General features: G+C 39.2%; 1 protein-coding gene across 3 annotated transcripts in view; it reads left to right on the forward strand.

Annotated features, from left to right (window-relative positions):
* HS2ST1 (heparan sulfate 2-O-sulfotransferase 1) overlaps positions 1-18,344 on the forward strand; it is a 205,554-nt gene that overhangs the window by 70,146 nt on the left and 117,064 nt on the right. The window contains exon 2 of one of the 3 annotated variants that reach the window (XM_033225488.1): positions 12,810-12,968. The exons of the other annotated variants lie outside the window; for them this stretch is intronic. The gene's annotated coding sequence lies outside the window, so the exon portion shown is untranslated. The remainder of the gene's footprint in view (positions 1-12,809; positions 12,969-18,344) is intronic. 3 annotated transcript variants of the gene reach the window in all.

Genomic DNA, 18,344 nt, shown 5'->3' on the forward strand with positions numbered 1-18,344 from the left:
AGACAGCCAGACTCCATCTCAAAAAAAAAAAAAAAAAAAAAAAAAAAAGAGTATATACATTTCTAACAGAATAATCCCGATTTCAATCTTGGTATACATTTAAAATTGATTTTTGGAATGCATTTGAGGTTAAATTTCCTCAAAAAATAACAACAGCCTATGTTGTTTGCTTGAAAAATACCTGGCAGGAGCATAAATGGCAATCTTACTCTCCTTAGTTTAGAGATTTTATCTGTAAGAAAAAATTTTCGGCTGGGCGCCGTGGCTCAAGCCTGTAATCCCAGCACTTTGGGAGGCCGAGACGGGCGGATCACGAGGTCAGGAGATCGAGACCATCCTGGCTAACACGGTGAAACCCCGTCTCTCTAGTTTTTTGTATTTGTAAAAAATACAAAAAACTAGCCGGGCGAGGTGGCGGGTGCCTGTAGTCCCAGCTACTCGGGAGGCTTAGGCAGGAGAATGGCGTAAACCCGGGAGGCGGAGCTTGCAGTGAGCTGAGATCCGGCCACTGCGCTCCAGCCTGGGCGACAGAGCGAGACTCCGTCTCAAAAAAAAAGGAAAAAATTTTCGAAGACCAAAGCTTCTAAGCCTTTTATGATATTTTACTACATGCTTGTTCCCCCTTACTGTACTTTTAATTCATGGTGCTTAAAATTTTAATCTACAGCAATCAGCCAAAGAAACCAACAATTTCTATTCAACTAGAAGGTAGGAATTGACACCTGTCTTTTTGTTTTTTGAAAAAAAAAAACGAATCATTCTTCTTTTATAAAATCACCTAAATTGTATGAACTTTGCTTGACGTGTTAATGTGATCATTATTACCTGTTAGTAATGCACTAATGAGCTTGGCTCTTTTTTTTTTTTTTTTTTTTGAAAAATAAAATAGTTCTCCCACATTTTCCAGAACAGCCCCAATTTGTTACAATCAGGATTATTATTATTATTATTTTTTGAGACCGAGTCTCACTGTGTCGCCCAGGCTGGAGTGCAGTGGCCCGATCTCGGCTCGCTACAACCTCCGCCTCCGGGGTTCAAGCGATTCCCCTGCCTCAGCCTCCCGAGCAGCTGGGACTACAGTCGTCCGCCACCACTTCCGGCTAATTTTTGTATTTTTAGTAGAGACGGAGTTTCACCGTATTGGCCAGGCTGGTCTCGAACTCCGGACCTTGTGATCCGCCCGCCTCGGCCCTCCCAAAGTGCTGGGATTACAGGCTTGAGCCACCACGCCCGGCCTCAATCAGGATTATTTTATCTGCTGTATTTGCTAAGTATTGTTTTACTTTCCTTCTTAGTTTATTAAAAGTGATTTCCTTAAGTATGTGATTTAAGGTTTATCAGTGGGTTTTATTTTCAAGTAACTTCTTTATAAATATTTATCGTTGTAAATTTATAACAGAAAAGGTCTTTTCTGGACTGTGTTTGTTACAGTTACCTTAGTTATACTTTGTCAGCTTCAGGGCTGCGTTAAGTTAGGTTGGTGTCTTACTGCTTGAAAATTGTTCTATCCAAAAACCCTATTACCCAGCCAGTCTTCTGATTCGCTCACTTGTAGTAGACAGAATAGTTCCCCTGCCTGCAAGATGTCTGTGTCCTAATCCTTGGAATTTGTGGATATGTTAATGTATGTGCCAAAGGGGAATTAAAATAACAAATGACATTAAGATTGTTAATTAGGTATCTTTAAAATAAGATTATTTTGGATTATTTACATTGCTCAGTGTTAATCACTAGGATCCTTAAATTGTGGAAGAGGGAACCAAAAGTGCTATTTGAGAAAGACTTTATTGGCCATTGCTGGCGTTGAAGATGGAGGAGTGGGAAGCATGAACAAAGGAATGAGGGCAACATCTACAAGCTGGTTAAGGCAAGAAAATGGATTCTCCCCCTAAAGACTCCAGAATGAAACAACCCTGCTGACACCTTGATTTCTGCCTAGTGGGACTAATTTTAGTTTTTTTACCTTCAGAACAGTAACATAATAAATTTGTGTTCCTTTAAGCCACCAAATTATGGTAATTCCTTATGACAGTCATAGAAAAATAATACACCACCTAACTGCCATGACCTTTGCATTTTCTCACTCACCATAGACCTGGGCAGATACTCCCTGTTCTGCCTGGGACTGCTTTTTTCCCCTCCCTGATTTCAGGGCTACTGTTACACGCCTTCCTCCATTAAGTGGCATGATCTTAACTCACTGCAACCTCCACCTCCCAGGTTCAAGTGATTCTCCTGCCTCAGCCCTCTGAGTAGCTGGAATTACAGGCGCCTGCCGCCATGCCCGGCTAATTTTTATATTTTAGTAGAGACAGGGTTTTACCATGTTGGCCAGGCTGGTCTTGAACTCCCGACCTCGTGATTCATGCGCCTCGGGCTCCCAAAGTGCTGGGATTACAGGCGTGAGCCACCACGTCCGGCCCTACCCAGGGTTCTTATTTGCAGACAAGAGAATCTACTGTAGCTAGTTTCAGCAAGATATTAAAGCATAGAGAATTGTTAGGAGGGCTAAAGGAGCAGGTTGAGTTTCCAGGAAAGTCTTTCAAAACCATACTGCAGAATCAGCCTAAGGAGCTGATAATAATGCTTTCTTCTGAAAGCCACAGAGTCAGGTAGCTCCTATCTCATGTTCCAGATCATTTTGGAGATCTGGCTGCAGATTATCTTGCCTCTTCCTTGACCTAAGTCTTCTGTGGTCCACACTGCAATTATCTGGCCCTGCCATTACCTTTCTGATCTTATCTCCTGTTAGTCTATCTTATTCACTTTGTTCTAGGAACATCATTGTCTTGCTGTTTACAAGTCAAATGGCCCTGTAGCAGGGACATGCTTGTAATATGGCACTTAAAACTTTAATCTACAGCAACCATCCAAAGAAACCAGCCATTTCTATTCAACTAGAAGGTAGGAATTGACACCAGATAAAATAATCCTGATTGTAAGAAATTGGGGCTGTTTTGGAAAATCTTCCTTTTTACCTTTTTTGTCTGTGACCACTGGATCACCATTCATTTTTTCAATTACAATTCATATGTCCAGGATGAGAGAGATTCACTGTCCAGGCTCATCCAAATAAAGGTTGCTAGTCTCTTTCACCTCAGCTCCACTTGCAGTGGGGATGAAGATCTGTGGGAAAATGAAAGGGTTTTCTTTTTCAGTTACATCAAGAAGATGGAAAGTAAGATTTTTTTAAAAATAGCCTTTTCTAAACGTTCTGATGACTGGTGGAGATGGTGGAGCCATCATTTGCTCAAACAAGGAAAGATGTAGCAAAGGGAAGACTTGTTATGTAAATTTAAGCCACTGATCAATGATAAGAGTTTCACTACTCATTCCTCCCTTTCTTTCTGGCTTAGAGGCAGACACCCTTAAAAATGGAGATTTCCTTTATAGATGTAGATTTCCTTTATAAACATGTTTCAAAATAGCCAGCTAAAAGACAGAAAGGTGTATTTTAGAGACAAATTTAGTTCAGTAGACAGTCTTTATAACTTAGCTGTGGTTTTTTAACTAAAATGACTGAGCTTGGGGCTAGCCCCATTAACTCATAGGGCAAAAAAGTATTCTCTCTGCCTGGACTCCACATGGATAGCTCTTATAAAGAATCTGCAAGCTACCTGAGGGCTTACCTTCTATTAACAAACACTTTATCCACCTTTATTTTCACATTCAGGGCAGTGTAGTAATTTAACCAAAAGGTTTGCAGATTCAATTTTTTGGATTCAACTAGTTGCTTAAGCTTTTTATTTGCCTTTTATAAAGAGGCTTTCAAAAGAAGCAATAAAAATATTGCAGTTTTTTTGGAAGCATCTGCACATCAGTAGGCATCCTTGGGTCAGCCAAATTCAGGAGAACTTATTTATTTATTAATATACTTTAAGTTCTGAGATATATGTGCAGAACATGCAGGTTTGTTACATAGGTATATACGTGCCATGGTGGTTTTCTGCACCCATCAACCTGTCATCTACATTAGGTGTTTCTCCTAATGCTATCCCTCCCCTAGCCCACTAGCCTCCAACAGGCCTCAGTGTGTGATGTTCCCCTCACCATGTCCATGTGTTCTCATTGTTCAGCTCCTCCTTATTAGTGAGAACACGTGGTTTGGTTTTCTGTTTTTGTGTTAGTTTGTTGAGAATGATGATTTCCTGCTTCATCCATGTCCCTGCAAAGGCCATGGACTCATCCTTTTTATGGCTGCATAGTATTCCATGGTGTATGTGCCACAGTTTCTTTATCTAGTCTGTCATTGATGGGCATTTGGGTTGGTTCCAAGTCTTTGCTATTGTGAACAGTGCCACAGTAAACATATGTATGCATGTGTCTTTATAGTAGGATGAAATATAATCCTTTGGGTATATACCCAGTAATGGGATTGCTGGGTCAAATGATATTTCTGGTTCTAGATCCTTGAGGAATTGCCACACTGTCTTCCATAATGGTTGAACTAATTTACATTCCCACCAACAGTGTAAAAGCGTTCCTATTTAGGAGAACTTATTTTTAAATGCAGTTCTTAAAATCCAATGTTGTTTATTTGAAACATTCCACAGTAATTTAAGATTGTTGTTTGTATGATTTTGCCTTTTTTTTGTGAGCATTTGCTGCTTCTGGAGCCTAAAGCTTCTATGTGTAAATGTAGATTTAGCTGGAAGGTAGAGTACTCAGTTCTTCAGAAATTAAGCATCACATTTTTACATCGAATCTTGGTTTTGCCTCTCAGATTTCCTTGATCAGCTTGCCAATGATTTTTCCTACCTAACCTTGCAAGAAAGAGAATCAAAGATAGAATAAATAAATCCCTGTGAATTTTCAAAAGCTACAGTTTACACTCCCTGTAGTATTGCCAGTTTTTGTTTGACCCAGTCAGATATTTAAGGCCTCTAGCCAGATTCAATCCAGATAATTATTTGACCCTGTCCAGTTTCTTTCTTTTCTTTCTTTTTTTTTTTTTTTTTTGAGACGGAGTTTTGCTTTTGTTGCCAAGCCTGGAGTGCAATGGCACGATCTCGGCTCATCGCAACCTCCACCTCCCAGGTTTGAGCGATTCTCCTGCCTCAGCCTCCCAAGTAGCTGGGATTACAGGCATATGCCACCATGCCTGGCTAATTTTGTGTGTGTGTGTGTGTTTTAGTAGAGATGGAGTTTCTCCATGTAGGTCAGGCTGGTCTTAAACTTCCGACCTCAGGGGATCGGCCTGCCTGGGCCTCCCCAAGTGCTGGGATTACAGGCCTGAGTGCCCAGTCAGACCCTGTCCAGTTTCTATTGTGACTTCTGAACCAAGTTCAGATAAAAAATTTGCTCAAACCTGTATACTGTATAGCTCAAAACCACAAAATCTTGGATTCTGAAGCTCCACTGAGAGAACTTACCCACAGTCTCTGGTTGTTGTGAGAGAGGAATGGACAGAATGGGCCCAGTGGGTACTTCTCTTGGTCACTGGCTGCTCTTGGGGCTTTCTAGATGCTCCACTTCATGCCCCACTTTGATGGCATCTATTCCAAAAAAAAAAAAAAAAAAAGACTTTAGATGAATTTAACAGAGTTTAATTGAGCAAGGAATGATTTGCAAATCCGGTAGCCCCCCGAAACATGATAGGTTCATAGTGACTCTAGGGTTCCCACATGGTCAGATAATATTTAAGGACAGAGAAAGGAAAATGCGTACAGAAAACGGAAGTGAGATATAGGAACTGCTCTGTTGGTTACAGGTTGGTGTTTGCCTTATATGAACAGGGATTGAATAGTTAGCCTCCTGTGATTGGCTGAAGCCTTGTAATTGGTACAGTAGTAGGTTATAATGTATTTACACATCTACTTAGGTTATAGTTCACTATATCCAGATACCTTTAGGCTGAACCTAAAATATGTGAGGAGGCAGCTTCAGGCTATACTTAATTTAACAACATAAAGAGCTTATATTTGAGTTAAACATACTAAGCTTATATCTCAAGTGTGCCATTTCCTTTGGTAAGAAGCTTAAACTTTCCAAGGCTCTGTTTTCTCATCTGCAAAATGGAGATAAGACTTGTGCCTCACAGAGTTGCTGTGTGGATTAAATGAGAAAATGTAAGCTTAGCATAGTTTGGCCCTTTACTACTCACATTAACGTATCAATAGAAGAGGATAAAGTATGTACAAAATAATCTTTCTAAGAAAGAAGACACATTTTAGTAATCAGAACAATTAAATATACTTTAAGCCAGGGGTCCCCAACCCCAGGGCCACGGACCGGTACTGGTTTGTGGTCTGTTAGGAACTGGGCTGCACAGCAGGAGGTGAGTGGCATTACCACCTGAGCTCTGCCTCCTGTCAGATCAGGGGCAGCATTAGATTCTCATAGGAGCATTAACCCTATTGTGAACTGTGCATCTAAGGGATCTAGGTTGCACTCCTTAAGAAAATCTAATCTGAGGTAGAACAGTTTCATCCTGAAACCACTCCCCCCACCCCCCATTTCCCCACTCCCCCCATCCCCCATTTCCCCACTCCCCCCATCCCCCATTCTCCCACTCCCCCACCCTTGTTCTGTGAAAAAATTGTCTTTCTCGAAACTGGTCCTGCTGATTTAAGCCTTAAAAAGAATAGGTTTTAACATTCTCATCTAGCATAACTCATGCACTGAAAATTTGGGTTACTTGGAGTTTTGTAAAACTTTAATTTTCTGTTTCTTTTTTTTTTTTTTTGAGATGGAGTTTCGCTTTTGCTACCCAGAGGCATGGAGTGCAATGGCACAATCTCGGCGCACCTCAACCTCCACCTCCCGGGTCCAAGAGATTCTCCTGCCTCAGCCTCCTGAGTAGCTGGGAATACAGGCATGCACCACCATGCCTGGCTAATTTTGTATTTTAAGTAGAGACGGGGTTTCTCCATGTTGTTGAGGCTGGTCTCCAACTCCTGACCTCAGGTGATCCGCCCACCTTGGCCTCCCAAGTTGCTGGGATTACAGGCATGAGCCACGGTGCCTGGCAAGTTTTTTGTTTATATACTGTATGGGGGAAGAAAAATATCTTTTTCTTTTACCAGTCTTAGATTCATTGGCTGGGGCCCTTTACAAGACAGATGCACAAGACAAAACCATACAAATTTATTTAATGTAAGTTTTTTTTTTGTTTGTTTGTTTGTTTTTTGTTTTTGAGACGAAGTCTCTCTCTGTCGCCCAGGCTGGAGTGCAGTGGCGCAATCTCAGCTCACTGCAAGATCCGCCTCCCGGGTTCACGCCATTCTCCTGCCTCAGCCTCCCGAGTAGATGGGACTACAGGTGCCCGCAACTACGCCTGGCTAATTTTTGTATTTTTAGTAGAGATGGGGTTTCACCGTGTTAGCCAGGATGATCGCGATCTCCTGACCTCATGATTCGCCCGCCTCAGCCTCCCAAAGTGCTGGGATTACAGGCATGAGCCACCGCTCCCGGCTTATTTTTTTGTTTGACACAGGAGCCTTCATAAGGAAATGAAGACCTGAAGTAGCTGAACCTGACTGTTTTTATTCTAGTTTTGATGAAGGGGATTGTAGAAGAATTGAAATAAGATAAAAAGTATGAGCTAAGTGTAATAAACCGGGGGAAACTTAGCAAGGCCTATTTGTTCACTTTCTTCTTGGGGTCTGTGTCTATGTTCCTTTCCTCCCAGTGTAGGGAGGGTACCTCTCACAGAAGAGTCTTATGACTGGCATCAGGGGAAGGTCACCAAGTCTTTCCTGTACCTGCTGTTTCTCAAATTCCTTCATCTTAAAGTATTCAGTATGCCAGTTACTATATTTTGGGGTAGCGTGTCCCAAACCCTCAACAACTGACTTTCATTTCAAAAGCTTTTAAATCCCCTGTGATAAAAGGTGCAGTTTGTAATGTACGCAACCATACTTAGAAATCTAAAAACTGATAATAGGATTTGGCAGGGGGGTACCTCTATATTGATTACATATGTTTATCTAGTGCTTTGATCAAAATTGTTTCCTTTTGAAAAATACAGCAGTGTTGACTTTGGTGGTGGTGGTGGGGTTTGTTCCCACTTACATGTCTGCTGAAGCATACTATTTTAAGGTTTTGTTTTCTTTATTTATAGATAATTTAAAAGCTGACTAGTTACCCTCTCCTTAGAGGCTTTATAAGTGCATTCTTTTTTTTTTTTTTTTTTTTTTTTTGAGACGGAGTCTCGCTCTGTAGCCCAGGCTGGAGTGCAATGGCGCGATCTTGGCTCGCTGCAAGCTCCGCCTCCCGGGTTCCCGCCATTCTCCTGCCTCAGCCTCCCGAGTAGCTGGGACTACAGGCGCCCGCCATCTCGCCCAGCTAGTTTTTTTTGTATTTTTTTAGTAGAGATGGGGTTTCACCGTGTAGACCAGGATGGTCTCGATCCCCTGACCTCGTGATCCACCCGTCTCGGCCTCCCAAAGAAGTGCATTCTTATCAGTAAGATACATATTTACTATATGACTCAGCTAGATTCTATATAGATCATGTCCTTGTATCATTACCAGTACCATATAAAAATGCTATATAGATATGTAGGGGAGAAAACATAATTTATTTTGTTTCCTTTTTTGGATTGTTAGTTGAGATATTCTCTTGAAAACAAAAGTCAGATTAACAAAAGAAAAAGAAGTTTATTAAAGTGTGCTGTACCACTTGGGAGAGGCCTCAGTTCAAAAGTGTATCTCTTTCAAGGCAGTAACGTGGGGGACTTGCTTAAATAGTGTCTTAACAAAAAGCCAGAAATTCTATATAGTGACAAGACAAAAAAGATTTATCTTCAGGCTTCCAAAAGGTTGGGTAATATGGGAACACAGATTTACTACTGCTGTCTCTGAGCTGATAAGCAGTGTTGCAAAGGGGGCCTAGCTTTAGGTGAGAAAGGCAGTGAGGAGGGGCGGGAAAAGTGTGCCCTTTTTTAAAACTTTTAACTTAAACTAAAATCCCCAGTATTTTAGAGAGGAAAAATTTTATTTTCCTCCAGATACTTAACAGTTTATAAATGTAGTGTTCTAAGAAGTATGTTAAAGAAACACCTTATTCCTGCTTCCATGTGAATTATATTACCTATGAAGCATCATTGTACATTTATGTAAATTCACATTTGCTAAATCACACCGAGGGAAAGCTTAATATAATCATTTCATCATTATATAATTCATTCAGTGTGATTGCATTTCCTCCTGATGCAATTTGATAAATTTGTGTTTGTATAGGTACAAGATAATGTTCCACAGATAATGCAGTTTTATACATTTTATTTTCAATGCTTTTTAGTGGGTGTATGTGTATGCTATGTAGAGAAATTAGATGAAGTTTCTCTTAACTTCATTATGGGCAACAAAATTCCTTGGCTTTGTTACAGTTTACTAGGCCCCGTAGTTAAAACACCTCTGAGTGTAGACCAATTGTAGAATACAAAAGTACTTGTGATAAGAGCTGTAATATGAGATTGAAATTTGTTGCACAAAGAGGTTACTGTCCTCTTTTTGAGGATTCAGTTTCTTTAAAACAAATTAATAGTGACTTTCAGGATAGTATAAAGTACAATTTAATCTTTAACTGTGAAAGAGGCTTTATAGTAGGGTCTCAGTGGTTAAGTCCAATTGTGGGACAAGTAAAAATGTTTTAGGGTCTTTTTATTACAGAATGAAAGCTATATTGTTTCTTAAGGAATTTAATGAACTAAAAAATGTATTTGCTTAACACTCTGATTGGTAGTACGTCGACCAAGTATCTTCATTTAACAGAAAGTACATACTTTCTGTTAAATAATGAAGTTTTCTGGAAATCTGTTAACTAAGGATACTTAGAATAGGAATGTGAATATTTCAAATTTCGAATCATCCTTTTCTTATGACAAAACTCTTTTTGTAGCATTACACTGCTTTAGAATAAAGTTCATTAATGCTTGCATAAGAGGTACTGTATGTGTCAAGAATAAAAAGTTGGAACTTGATAAAGTTACAGGATTTTTTTCTTCCTTTCCCAACTCTACTGTTTTGTCATTGCTCTTTGAGATGAAGGAGTCTAAACCTGCATGTCTATTTAAGTGTTGAATTTCTTGTTTCTCAATTGGGAAATGAAAGCAAAAATCTACACTTGATTTTATGATTGACCTATTTGTTTTCAAAAGTGTGCACATAAACGTCAAAATTTAAATCTAATGTAAGCTATTGACCCTAAGCATTAACATATCTATGTAAAAATAGTTACCCATATTGGAGGTTTAATTACCTTGGTATTTAAGAGCTCTGATGAATATTAATCTATTTATCAGGATATGATCAGGAATAATTTTCACTCTGTGCTATTAGAAAGCTCTTAAAAACACCAACATTATGTTTTATTTCTCTTACTACATAGCAATTCCTGGGCAACGTAGAGGTGACATCAAGAGTAGGAGAGAAAGGGGATTAGATGTCGCCACTTGGGATTGAGGTGTTAGAAATAGTACTTTTGTTTAAAGAGAGGAAATGAAAATTTTTTTCTTTTTTCTGTGCATAAGAAATGAAATTTTGTGGGGTGGGGGAGGAGATCTCTGGTTTGTGATCTTCTTTATTGATTTAATGCATTCTTTCAATATTTATTGAAAGTTATACTATGTCAGTAACTGGTAGATAAATTCTGGGGTTACATACCAAACAAAAGAGACAAGTTTCTGCTTTCTTTGGAGCTTTATGTTCTCTTTAGGGATAGCAAAATAAATAATAATAAGTAAACAAGACAATTTCATTGACTAGTAAGTGCTATGCAGGAAACAATAGAGGGTAGAGAGATAAAGAATGATTGGTGGAGTGATTTTAGATTCAGTGCTCTGATAAGGTCTCTCTGAAAAGGTGATAATTAAGATGATGAGAAAGCACCAAGTGGTGGCTGGTTTCTTAAAATGAGGTATTAAATTACCTAGATCAACATATTGGATAAAATATGTAATATTTAAATGCTTTAAACTCTTAAGCTCCAAAAAGATACCCATTTTTTTAATGATAGCCTGTAACTAGGTAGGGACAGTAGAGAAGGATGGTTTAATGCTGAGCAGAAAAGGAAAACAAAATGGAAAGAGATTTTTAAAAGAAGTACCAAAGGCTGGGTACAGTGGCTCATGCCTGTAATCCCAGCACTTTGGGAGGCTGAGGTGGGCGGATCACTTGAGGTTGGGATTTCGAGACCAGCCTGACCAACATGGAAAAATCCCGTCTCTACTAAAAATACAAAATTAACTGGGCTTGGTGGCGCGTCCCAGTAATCCCAACTACTCGGGAGGCTGAGGCAAGAGAATCGCTTGAACCCGGGAGGCAGAGGTTGTGGTGAGTTGAGATTGTGCCATTGCACTCCAGCCTGCGCAACAGTGAAACTCCATCTCAAAAAATAAAAATAACAACAAGTAACAGAAATATGGCCATAGACTGCCTTTCATAAGTGTTTGTGTTTCAGGTACATGTAGCCCATCTTGACTGGAGATGGTCCAATCTCATACTGTCCCTCAAAGCAAATGTAAGCCTCTACAGATGAGACATATTATCCTAGACCTCAGTGAACCCCTACAATTACATTTTCCAGCAAGTAGTCAAAGATAAAGCATACAAAGAAACAGACAACTGAAGGAGAACCAGCAAGAAGAGACAGCAGAATTGGAATTCCATAGACTTGGCATATTAAAAATATTAGATACATATTTAAAATAACTATGCTTATGAATTACAATACATATGAAGATATCTCCAAGGAAATCACAAAAAGCAGCATAGCAGATTTGAAAAGGAACCAGACAAAACTTTTGGAAATGAAAACCCTAGTAACTGAAATTTAGTAAGCCTGGTTCTGTGTTGAGTACTTTGTATCAAATGAATTATCCTACTGAAACCTTATAAACGTTAGACCGTATATATACACACAACAGCAATTTGAATGCCTTGGAGAGTAACCGGTGTAGGTTCGACTTGAGGGTCTGTCATTCTTGAGGTAAGAGAAGCTCCTGAAGTGATCTCCATATTTATTCTGGTCTTTTCCTTGAGGGAATTTTCTAATTCTCAGTGCCAGATGGAGATCAAGCAAAAAGTAGTTTTGCATGGCTAAGGAGCCTAGAGAGGCTGATAATGGAGGCCTAATCATGGGGGTCGGGGGTGAGAAGAGAACTGCAGAGAACTGAATTTTCTGCATATAATATCTACATATAAGTTCTCCTTTAAGTATGGTAGTTTAATCACTACCAGACCCAGAGCAGGATTTCTGGAAACCCATCTGATAACAGTGACTTTGAGGATTAAGAGCTGAGCAAAAATTTCAGCAACTTTGAAATACAGATCAAGAGTTCAAATGCATAAAAAACTAGTAAGTGGTACACTGAAGCCATTATCAAAAAGTATATCTTTTATGATATATTCACCTGTGTAAACTGTGTTCTTAAAAGCTAAGGATGAAAGAGAATTTGTTTAAAGAAATACAGTAATAGGCTAAGTTCTGTGATCTTTATCTTATAAACATATGGAGGAGTAAGGCTGTGTCCCAAATGCAAATACTGCTTGAGGTATTTGAGATTAAACTAAGAAAATACAGTAGTCCCTCCTTATCCATGAGGAATATGTTCTAAGACCCCCCGGTAGATGCCTGAAACCACAGGTGGTACTGAACTCTATGTGTAGTGTCACTTAATCTGATAAAAGTGACTGTGTGGGTGGGGAGGGAAGGGTAGCATAGACAGCATGAAGGCACTGGCAGAGGAACAATAATGTCCTGAGTGGGACAGGGTGGTTTAAGATTTCATCACACTACTCACAATAGTGTGCAATTTAAAACTTTTGAATTGTTTATTTCTGGAATTTTTCACTTAATATTTTCAGACTGTGGTTGACTGTGAATAATTAAAACCATGGGTCGTGAAACTGCAGATGAAGGAGGCCTACTGTATTACACCTTCGATCATAATTGTCCACCATCTGAATGAAGCAATATATGATTCTTACTAACTTTTCACTTGCTGTACCAGATTGCTACAGAAGGTAAGACCTACTTAGAGGTCAAGGATATCCTTGTGTTGGTCCATACCTAATTTTTTAAGTCTAATCTTTGTTTTTATCTTGCTAAGGGTTTCCAATATATCTTTGTTCTTATATATAACCAGCTTTTAAATGCTTAGAAAAATTTGATGTAAGTACTACAATGTCCTCAGGATTGACCAGCACAGTTAATGCATGACCAAATACATTCAACATCCACAGGAACATATAGCACTCAGGAGCATGTTTTTTATAGGTCAGTGAATTTTCTATAGGGCTACTGCTGAGAATTATTTTTTAAAGTAATATGCTTGTCTGAAATATGCTTGTCTAAGTCAGTAAGTCCATTTCACTAGAAAGTTTACAGGCAGTAAATAAAGTAATACACTGAATGAATTTTTATTGTCTCAAGTGACATAATGTCTCTAGTTTTCTTACTGTTCACAGCGGTTTTACTACAGAAGCACAACAGTCATTCCTGTTCTCTTAGTGGAATTATTCATGGCTTTTAATAAGGTAGATTTTATTAGGTTTCAAGATCTTGAATTTTTTTAGGCTTCTGTTTCCATGCACACATGTTCACATTTAATATGGCTTTCTAAAGTACCTTTAGATCAGAATTCATCTTTACTTTTGCTGTGTTTAAAGCATTTTCTATTGAACTTTTCAGTGAAATTCACTCAATGTAGTATTTTTCCAGTTTCCCAAAATCTAATTTAATATTAAAGCTGATTTACAGAAATTCATCTAAAACTTTGCTACTCAAACTGTGGTTCATGGACTAGCAATCTTTGACCATCACGTGGGAGCTTATTACCCATGCAGAATGCTCCTCCTCCCCCATGCCATCGCTTACTGACTCATAATCTACATTTTAATAAGCTCAAGTGATTCATATACACATTTAAGTTTGAGAAGCATAGATCTACAGATCTCAAAGTTTATTTACTAGTGCTTATACTTAATCTAGTTAACCCTCAAAGGGAAAGAGCACTGTGTTTTAGAAAATGTATACCACAGCATGAAAGATCAAGGTATTTTAAAAGGTTTCTAGGAATGTCTTAGAGGCTGATGTAATCTGTGCTTTTTGGAAAACCATAATTTTTCTTTTCTTTTTTCTTTTTCTTTCTTTTTTTTTTCTTTGAGATGGAGTTTCGCTTTTGTTGCCCAGGCTAGAGTGCAATGGCGCGATCTCGGCTCACCGCAATCTCCGCCTTCCAGGTTCAAGCAATTCTCCTGCCTCAGCCTACCAAGTAGCTGGGATTACAGGCATGCACCACCACGCTGGCTAATTTTGTGTTTTTAGTCAAGACAGGGTTTCTCCATGTTGGTCAGGCTGGTCTCGAACTCCCAACCTCAGGTGATTCACCCTCCTCGGCCTCCCAAAGTGCTGGGATTACAGGCATGAGCCACCGCACCTGGCCTTTTATTTTCTTCTTAGTGGTTTTACCATGTCATTTGTTATATGCCTTTCTTTTTGTTGATCTATTAATAATCTAGTTACACATCTTCAGTTTCAGCTCTTTTCTGTAGACTTTTGAAACCAATGTCTGTTCTCTCTCCCATTTGACTCAATTTCTATATCTGACATTTTCCATATCCAAAAAGAATATATCATTCTTTTCAAATTATGCTTTTTCCCCCAACTTACTTTTGTTAATCATACTAGGTTTTAGGCCTAGTAAAGTCAAACATTCTCCAAGAGTCTTTTCACAACTTTTCTAGTATACAGTGATTTTTCCTTTCTTTGTTCCTGTAATCCTAGAGTAGGTATGGAATTCATGTCTTTAACCCAACTTTCTATTTCCATGTTATTTGTACTTCTAATAATAAAGTTTCTGACAATAAAATATGTCCTTGGAATGCCTCTTTGTAGATGGCAGTAATATTCCAAATGATTAAGTTGAAAATAGTTATGCCAAAGAAAGGGAGAAAATAGTTATGCCAGCAAGTACACCTTGTCTATTGGTTGACTGTAAATATTAATTCTTTTGTTTCTTTTTTTTTTTCGAGACGGAGTCTCGCTCTGCCACCCAGGCTGGAGTGCAATGGCCGGATCTCAGCTCACTGCAAGCTCCGCCTCCCGGGTTTACGCTATTCTCCTGCCTCAGCCTCCCGAGTAGCTGGGACTACAGGCGCCCGCTACCTCGCCCGGCTAGTTTTTTGTATTCTTTTAGTAGAGACGAGGTTTCACCGTGTTAGCCAGGATGGTCTCGATCTCCTGACCTCGTGATCCGCCCGTCTCGGCCTCTGTGTTTTCAGTTAACAGGGTTGGCATGTTATGTAGTAACCAACTCTTAACAAATCTTGACTCATTAAAAAAAAAACTAAATGAAAATCCCAAAAATAGAACAGTTCTTATAAAGCAAATAATGAGTATTCTTACCTTTAAGTACATAAGAAGTGGACTTAAAATTTATGCTTGATGCCTTATCAGATGTATAGGTAATCATTTCTTAAAGCTCTATTGGATTACACAAATGTAAACTAATGGTATACTAACTTACAAAACACAATCTTAAGACTAAGGAACATTGAAGATCATCATCCCCTTATTTTAAGGTAATGGAAACTGAGACAGCAATTAAATGCCTGTTTCTAGTATTTCTTACCAAAAAGTATGTACAGCATATCTCTCAGCTTTTGATTTTTAGTCTAAAGTCCAGAAGCTCCAAGATAAAAAATTTCCAAATTATGCTCACTTCAAATAGAGAATATAACTTGGACTACGTGGCATTTGGCATGAGACTGCATGTGAAGAATTTTAACACAAAAGACTTCCCGTTCCAAAAAAAAGTTTCAAAGAGTAGAATGTAGTTGGTAGTTTGCCCTAATCGATTTTTAGGGACATCTAGAGTTGTGCATTTGAAAGCTTATAAGACTTTGCCCAGTTTCACTCTATGCATGTTTTCTACTATTGTTTTCTTTATAGGGCATGACAATCATTTTACCTTTTTTTTTTTTTTTGAGGCGGAGTCTCGCTCTGTCTCCCGGACTGGAGTGCAGTGGCCGGATCTCAGCTCTGTTGTAAGCTTCAGCTATGTAGCACAGTGGGAACATACACAATTTTGCACTTGGGAAACTACCACCCTGTTTTCTAGGTTATAATTACTGAAACAATTTTACCAGTTCTCCCCTCAGTTTCTGTTGAGGAGTACCCACATATGCCTACTGTTCTAGAGATGTTTAAGATACCAGTCTCTCTGAATCAGAATTAATGCCTGCAGTATATTGGCTTCCAGGGTTTGTTGCTTTGTATTGGTCATCTTAAGTATAATGGAAGAAAGCTTTTGTTCTTATACAAGTGGATATAACCCTGATAATCTTGTATATCACTTTGAGAAATAGGAAAAATAGCTGAAAAATCAGAACAAAAGTATTTTAAAATCTTTATTTTTCCAAAATGCCAAAATGTTCTATGGGGATAATCAGGAGAAAAGAGGTGCTGTATGTGAATACCTTTAGATTTACTGTACACAGGCTAATCCTCATAATCCATTACTTATCTTTTTGAACCAAGTTCCTATCTCCCCAAAATACCATGTTAATCTTCGGCTTAAATTTTGTTTCAAATCTTTATTTCCTTTTGGGAAAAAAAAAAAAGGCTGTTGTAGTGATTGTTTTCCAAATTTTTCTTGCCTTGTCATTTTTTGTATGGGCTGTCTACAAAGGAGAAAATTTGTAATCTAAATTTAATATAGCTTCAAATATTTAAATGGTTTTTAAAAGTCCAAGAGAGTTTTCCTCTGAAAATTAAAAGATAGAGCCTTCTAGAACTTTAGAGCTCAGAATTAAAGAACTTTAAAAGTAAAGTATTACTTTTAAAAAGACTATTTATGAAAAGTTATTATTGTAGTATTACTATTGTAGTTTTTTTTGAGACGGAGTTTCACTCTTTTTGCCCAGGCTGGAGTGCAGTGGTGTGATCTTGGCTCACCTCAATCCCCACCTCCCGAGTTCAAGCGATTCTCCTGCCTCAGCCTTCCGAGTAGCTGGAATTACAGGCTTGTGCCACCACACCTGGCTAATTTGTATATTTAGTAGAGACAAGGTTTCTCCATGTTGGTCAGACTGGTCTCAAACTCCCGACCTCATGTGATCTGTCCACGTTGGCCTCCCAAAGTGCTGGGATTATAGGCAAGAGCCACCACCCCCCCCACCAGGAGTATTGTTTTTTTGGTTTGTTTGTTTGTTTTTTGAGACGGAGTCTTGCTGTCTCCCAGGCTGGAGGGCAGTGGCGCGATCTCGGCTCACTGCAAGATCCGCCTCCCGGATTCACGCCATTCTCCTGTCTCAGCCTCCTGAGTAGTTGAGACTACAGGTGCCCACCACCGCACCTGGCTAATTTTTTGTATTTTTAGTAGAGATGGGGTTTCACTGTGTTAGCCAGGATGGTCTCTTATCGCCTGACCTCGTCATCTGCCTGCCTCGGCTTCCCAAAGTGCTGGGATTACAGGCGTGAGCCACCGTGTCTGGCCGGACTATTGTACTTTTAAAAATAATGTCTGCTTCTAAATTTTTTGGTAGGTGAGATAACTTTGTATGTAGCTACTGTTTAGACTCTTAAATGTTAAACCTGGCAAGGCACCATGGCTCACGCCTGTAATCCCATCACTTTGGGAGGCCAAGGCTTGCAGATTGCTTGAGTCCAGGAGTTCCAGACCAGCCTGGGTAATATGGTGACACCCTGTCTTTACAAAAATTACAAAAAAATTAGTGGGGCGTGGTGGTGTATGCCTGTAGCCCCAGTTACTTGGGAGGCTGAGGTGGGAGGATCACCCAAGCTTGGGAGGTTGAGGCTGCAGTGAGCTATGCCGTGATTGCACCACTGTACTCTAGCCTAGGTGACAAGAGTGAGACCCTGGAGACTTTGTCTCAGAAAAAAAAAAAAAAAAAAAAGTTAAACCTGTGTATCTCAGTCACTATGTAGTTTGTTTTTTTTACACAAAACTCTTATTTTTTTTCCTTGCCCTTTGAACCAAAAAAAATAAAAAATAAAAAACTCCCCCCGCCCTGCTGACTACCTTGTGTAGTTCCCCTTTTTGGTCACCTACAACCCTGAAAATCCTTGACTCCTGATTGGACATTTTGGGAGTCATCTAAAGCCATTTGGGAAGCATTGATCAGTCTAGAATGTAGATACGGAACAATGGCTCTTGCAACTTTTTAGCAGTGGAACTATTTAATGAAAATCTGTCATAGAAACTTAGGATGTATAAATGTACAACACATAAACGAACTCCTCTTCTTTTGAAGCAGTAGGTGCAGAGGTTGGATTTGGGCCCTATCTACTTGTATAAGCAGGGAGTGCATGTGGCTCACACCCTGATGACTCCACAGATCCCAGCCCAGACTAGAAGAATGCATCTGTAATAAGTG

The sequence above is a fragment of the Trachypithecus francoisi genome, unplaced genomic scaffold (genome assembly GCF_009764315.1).
Source record: "Trachypithecus francoisi isolate TF-2019V2 unplaced genomic scaffold, Tfra_2.0 Lachesis_group12, whole genome shotgun sequence".
In the NCBI taxonomy this organism is placed as follows: domain Eukaryota; kingdom Metazoa; phylum Chordata; class Mammalia; order Primates; family Cercopithecidae; genus Trachypithecus; species Trachypithecus francoisi.